The sequence below is a fragment of the Scyliorhinus canicula genome, chromosome 12 (genome assembly GCF_902713615.1).
Source record: "Scyliorhinus canicula chromosome 12, sScyCan1.1, whole genome shotgun sequence".
Classification (NCBI taxonomy): Eukaryota; Metazoa; Chordata; class Chondrichthyes; order Carcharhiniformes; family Scyliorhinidae; genus Scyliorhinus; species Scyliorhinus canicula.
Window position 1 is genome coordinate 13,564,458 of NC_052157.1, and position 6,735 is coordinate 13,571,192.

Below are 6,735 nucleotides of genomic sequence, written 5' to 3' on the forward strand. Positions count from 1 at the left end.
GGCATGTGTATATAACACTGCATGTAAAGAAAAGTAATCTTGTATCATTTTCAGACATTGTTCAGGCACTGCCGATTTAATCCCTTCCATAAGTACCGCCTCACGCTTGAAAGAGTATAGCCGCTAACGTAAATTTATCTGGAGAAAGATATTCTTCTGAATTGTCACAAAAACTTCCATTTAAGCTGCTTGTGGACCTGATTCCGTGGGCCTGCCAGGAATACAGCTTGAAGAATTGGCATCAGCCCATGTTTTCTGTTGAGAGCGCAGGATTTCAGAGTCGCCCATTGTGCGCTTGTTCATGGTTGGCCGTGACTCAGTTGGGGAACACTCTCGTCTCAAGAGTCAGACGTTTGTTGGTTCAGGTCTCACTCCAGAGACTTGAGCACCAAATCTAGGCTGATGCGCCATTACCGGAAGCCGTCCAATCGAAGGTTTCAGACGACACATTAAACTAAGGCCCTGTCATAAGATTTATTTATTTCCCCTTTCCTTGCTCTCTATTAGGCACCTGGAACTCTTTGTACATTCACTATGAGGTGGGTTGTGAGGGCAATCATGGTTTTCCATTCAATTTTCTCTCCTTCGCGGCCTTCATCCCCCACCTGTTGCTTCCCCATCACACTGTAATAAGCAGTCCAGGATTTGCATTGTGTCAGAGCTCACCTATTTCAGTCTCAAACTCTGGATGTAATCTATCATGTTTTTTTCACCCATTATGAGACATATGCTATAATATACTCTCTCGAGTAAGCTTTGGCTGTCTCCCAAAGAATGGAGACAGGTTTGTCCTTGTCCTTTAACCCCTACAATTTGCCAATTCCATTTTTGCATCAGCCCTTTCTGTCACAGATACTAATTTAAGTGCCAAAGCAGATCTAGTGTAATTGATTACCTCTGGAATCTGGAGAAGTCCACTAGTAGAATGGTGTCCTTGAATTGTAAACAAGATGGTGCTGCCAACTGATTCAACTCTCACTGCAAACCTCTTTTTAATATTCTAACATCTCCAAGATCCGGCATTCTTAAAGGCCTCTATTCTGCTCACTGATAAATGTCCAGGGCAGGGAATCATCACTTCGAATCACAGGGAGTACCAGGGAATTATACAGCACTGCAAAAGGCCATTTGGCCCAACTGTGGCAACTCTTTTCAAGAGCAATCCAGTTAGTTCCACTCCCCTGCCTCTTTCCCAACTCCCCTGCAATGTTTTACCCTTCTCTGCCCTCTCATTATTGGCCCGTCAGCTGCAACTTGATTCCAGTCCCTACCCAATATATTTGGGTGGAATTCCTATTGGGACCAGTACTGTACCACCTCTCCACAAACCTGGAAGACCCAAGTTGAAATTGGATCAGTCGCTTTATAGCATCTACAAGCACCCAATCTAAAATTGGGTTTAGACACTCAACATAATTACTAGTGAATCACAGTCCTCACCATTAATGGGCAAACTCATACAGAAGTGCATCATTCACTAGTGACAACAGAAGATGTCTCCACGATCCCCCAATAGTGCTTTTGAGTTCCAACCATCTTCACGACCACCCAAGAAGCTGTTGCATTGTGTATCAACTCGGGTATTGAGTCATGCAAGCATCTCAAAAATTACCCAGTGAATTACTTTTCATAAACTGGCTGCTGTGTTTGTCTACAAAGCAAAATTCTCCGCTTGCAGAATCCCCAAACAAATATGAGATGAATAATCAATCAATCAATTTCAGATTTGTGGAGGGAGGCCAGGGCAGACACACAATCTTTCCTATTCACATAGTGCCAATGGAAGATTAATTTGTCTAGACGGAGGGACACATCAGTTTAATATTGTGTCCAAAGGGTAACACCTTCCACAAAGTATTACGCCATAAATACTGCAGTAGAGAGTAACCTATGGAACTGGGATACACTATAGGGCAGCATGGTAGCATGGTGGTTAGCATAAATGCTTCACAGCTCCAGGGTCCCAGGTTCGATTCCCGGCTGGGTCACTGTCTGTGTGGAGTCTGCACGTCCTCCCTGTGTGTGCGTGGGTTTCCTCCGGGTGCTCCGGTTTCCCCCCACAGTCCAAAGATGTGCGGGTTAGGTGGATTGGCCATGCAAAATTGCCCGTAGTGTCCTAAAATGTAAGGTTTGGGGGGGGGGGGTTGTTGGGTTACGGGTATAGGGTGGATACGTGGGTTTGAGTAGGGTGATCATGGCTCAGCGCAACATCGAGGGCCGAAGGGCCTGTTCTGTGGTGTACTGTTCTATGTTCTATATATGCTTACCGGGGTGAGAGTTAAACCAAGTATGGGAACTAGCACAAAATATTCTTTTAATTACATTTCTTATGAAGCCATTATAAGTTATGTTTAGCTCATATTTCTTTATAATTTACAATTGTATCCATTATTTATTTTCTATTTCAGCTTTGACGTGGCTTTTAAAATTCCTTAATAACTGGACCGCATCAACCCTTAGTCATTTGCTGCTCAAAGGTTGTCATCCTGTGTTGCATTTTGCCCCTCGATTCTCTCTACTACCCATCCAAGTAAAATTATTACTGATCGTTCTGAATCTGATTGAAACTAGTGTTGACACAGTTCCCAAAGAGCAAGAGGACCCAGTGGAGAGAAAATTACAGCCCAATAGTTTAGCTTCAATTTGAAGCTAGGTGCAAGGCAAAATATTTTTGTTTGCCTTTTAAAACTCCAAGCTATTTCAGGGAAGACTTTTAAATTTTGCTTTCGTACAAAACACTGTCCAGCCTGGACTGAACAGTGATCTATAATGAACAAAGACAAAAAGTTATAAAATATCAAATATACTGGGATCTGGATAATGTTTCTTGACTCATGGTCATGCTCTTTCAATGTCAAAGATGTATCCAAAGATTAAATTGTATCCTTCTGATAATTACCTGCTATTAATTAACCCTTTGAAAGATTATTCAACTGAACAGCTTTAGGATTACATTTAAACACCCATTTAGTTTGATCAGTAGTCAGCTCTGGTTACTTCATCAGAATCCCATTGTTTGGACGTTACGCATGTTTGTAGAATTATATCAAATTTCATAGAAATGGGCCATTTGGTCAATTTGCTGTATTTATGCTCCACAGTCTTCCTCTCCGCCTTCATTTTATTTTATCAACATATACTTCCATTCATTGCTCCCTTGTCATTTACTTAATTTCCCCTTAAGTGTATCTATTCCCCTCAACTGCACCATGCATCAGCAAGCCACTCCCAAACTCACCATTCCCTGGATAAAGACATTTCTTCCAAATTCTCTTCTTGGCTTTTTAGTGACTATTTTATATCTATGATTCCTTGTTTTAGACACCCAGGTGAAGATATGTTTTTCAACATCAACCCTGCAAACTTTTTCATAACCCCAAGAATCTGGCTGCCCCCCCCTCAGCCATCATTAATAGAGAAATGAACTAACATGTTCAGTCTTATGATAATAACAACAACAATCATTATTATTGTCACAAGCAGGCTTACATTAACACAGCAATGAAGTTACTGTGAAAATCCCCGAGTCGCAACATTCCGGCGCCTGTTTGGGTACACTGAGGGAGAATTCAGAATATCCAAGTCACCTAACAGTACGTCTTTTGTGGGAGGAAACCGGGGTGCCCGGAGGGAACCCACGCAGACACGGGGAGAAGACGCAGACTCTGCACAGACAGTGACCCAAGCCGGGAATCAAACTTGGTACCCTGGCGCTGAGAAGCAACAGTGCTAACCACTGTGCTATTGTGCCACCCACAGTAGGGTACAATCTTTCCCAATAAGGTACAACTCCTCAGTTCTGGTCTCATCCTTGCACCTTCGCCAGTACCCTGAGATCCTTTATATAATATGGAAAGCAGCCGTGTTACACAGTATTCAAAGTGTGCTCTAATCAAGGCTCGCGAAACAACTTTGCTACTTCCATCTCCATCCCTTGAGAATAGAACTTTAGTGCTGCCGTTGTTTTTATTGGGAGTTGAATCAAAATTCATTGATTTGTTATTCAGCTTCAGGATTAGTTGTGTGAATGCTAATCTGGTTTCATGATCCAATTAGTGACTCGGTTCTCCTCTGCTGTTGGTTAATTAAGTATCACCAATGAAAACATAAATCAATAAATTGCCCCCTTTTTAAAGGGGCTCAAACAGTAAAATCCAAATCAGGAATGAAAACAAAGGGAATGTATCAAATTTAATCTTAATATTTTACCAGTGTGCACAATCCCTGTGGGGCCCACTGCACAGCGAATATCTCAAGCATACCAGTCAATGCTCTGTGCTCCTTCCAGGCATATCTGGGTGCAGATAAACACACATGAGAGAGGTGGACAAACAGGCCAAATGATCCCATTGACCACCCGTTGCTTGGACCTGTGGATGGTCACCTTGGCCAAGTGAGCTTACCGCCTCCCTTCTGCACCAAGTGGTCAACGATCAGGAATAAGGGAGGTGCAGCCAGATGGTGGTGTTGTGGGACTGTCACTGGAGTTGCATTATAGGCACCCAGGCTGATGCCATGGGTGCATGGGTTCAAATCCTATCACAGCTACTGGTGGTATTTCTATTCAATAAGTAAATCTGGAACATAAAGCTAGTTTCATTAATCATACAATTTACAGTGCAGAAGGAGGCCATTCGTCCAACAAGTCTGCACCAGCTCACAGAAAGAGCACCCCACTTAAGCCCGCGCCTCCACCGTAACCCAGTAACCCCAGCTAATCTTTTTGGACACTAAGGGGCAATTTATCATGGCCAATCCACCTAACCTGCACATTTTAGGACTGTGGGAGGAAGCCGGAGCACCCGGAGGAAACCCACGCAGACACGGGGAGAACGTGCAGACTCTGCACAGACAGTGACCCAAGCCGGGAATCGAACCTAGGACCCCGTAACTGTGAAGCAACTGTGCTAACCACTGTGCTGCCATGCTGCTAATGGTGACCATGTAACTACCATTGATTATCATAGTCACCCATCTGGTTCACTCATGTCGTTTAGTGGAGGAAATCAGCCATTTTTACCTAGTCTGGCTTACACGTAACTCTAGGCCCACAGCAATGTGGCTGACTCTTAATGACATGCCTTCAAATAGGAAGGGAGGGAAGTGTTTCAATCCAGAGAGACATGGAACGTGAACTCATTGAGGCAGTAGGAGTTACAGGGTGACTGAGGCTTGGTAAATTTGCTTAAAACCCTACATCACAAGACTGCTCCTTGCAACACTATGCCCATGAAACAAGGAAGGACACCTGCGTCAAAAGCCCTCCACCATGAGACCCCGGCCTCCCCTAGACAGCACATCAGAATGCTATGGGAGTGGTGAATGTTCAGGAATAACTTGTATAAAACACCTCTCCATGCTGAGTGGAATAGCACAAAGGGAATGTCGGAGAAGGGATTCGGGCTGCTGTGAAATTCCACCTGATTAGGGTCAAGCTCAGATTGGATCACCACGACACTTAACCCCGAGAAACTGAGTAGGGTCATACCCAGTCACGGATTTTAACACCCTTGGTATGTCTGGTATACCACACGTATCGTTGGGACATCCTGTGGAGTAACCCATTTCTACCGTGGTTGTTGTCAGAACTCATTACTTAAAGAGCACCAATTGTTTCAAAGTCAAGGACTTCAAGTTGATCAAGTTCAATTTTTAAAAAGAGGACTGGTTAGCGGGTCTGTCTCAGTAGACCAATAAGGGATACTCTAATTATATTTTCTTGCGAAATCTAGGTCAGACCACACTTTGGGTACAGTATCCATTCTGGTCAGAACACACATTGGATACAGTATCTATTCTGGTCAGATCACACATTGGACACAGTGTCCATTCCTGCCAGATCACACATTGGATACAGTATCCATTCCGGCCAGATCACACATTGGGTACAGTGTCCATTCAGGCCAGATCACACATTGGGTACAGTGTCCATTCTGGTCAGATCACACATTGGATACAGTGTCCATTCCAGCCCGATCACACATTGGATACAGTATCCATTCCGGCCAGATCACACATTGGGTACAGTGTCCATTCTGGCCAGATCACACATTGAATACAGTGTCCATTCTGGCGCGATCACACATTGGATACAGTGTCCATTCTGGCCAGATCACACATTGGATACAGTGTCTATTCTGGCCAGATCACACATTGGATAGTGTCCATTCTGGTCAGACCACACTTTGTGTACAGTATCCATTCCAGCCAGATCACACATTGGATACAGTGTCCATTCCAGCCAGATCACACATTGAATACAGTATCCATTCTGGTCAGATCACACATTGGATCCAGCCAGATCACACATTGGATACAGTGTCCATTCCGGCCAGATCACACATTGGATACAGTGTCCATTCCAGCCAGATCACATATTGGAAACAGTGTGCATTCTGGCCAGATCACACATTGGATACAGTGTCTATTCTGGTCAGACTGCATATTGGATACAGTATCCATTCCAGTCAGATCATACATTGGATACAGTGTCCATTCCGGCCAGATCACACATTGGATACAGTGCCCATTCCAGCCAGATCACACATTGGATACAGTATCTATTCTGGTCAAGTTACACATTGGATATAGTGCCATTCTGGTCAGATCACACATTGGACACAGTATCTATTCTGCTCAAATCACACATTGGATATTGTGTCATTCTGGTCAGATAACACATTGGATACAGTGTCCATTCCAGACAGATCACACATTGGATGCAGTGTCTATTCT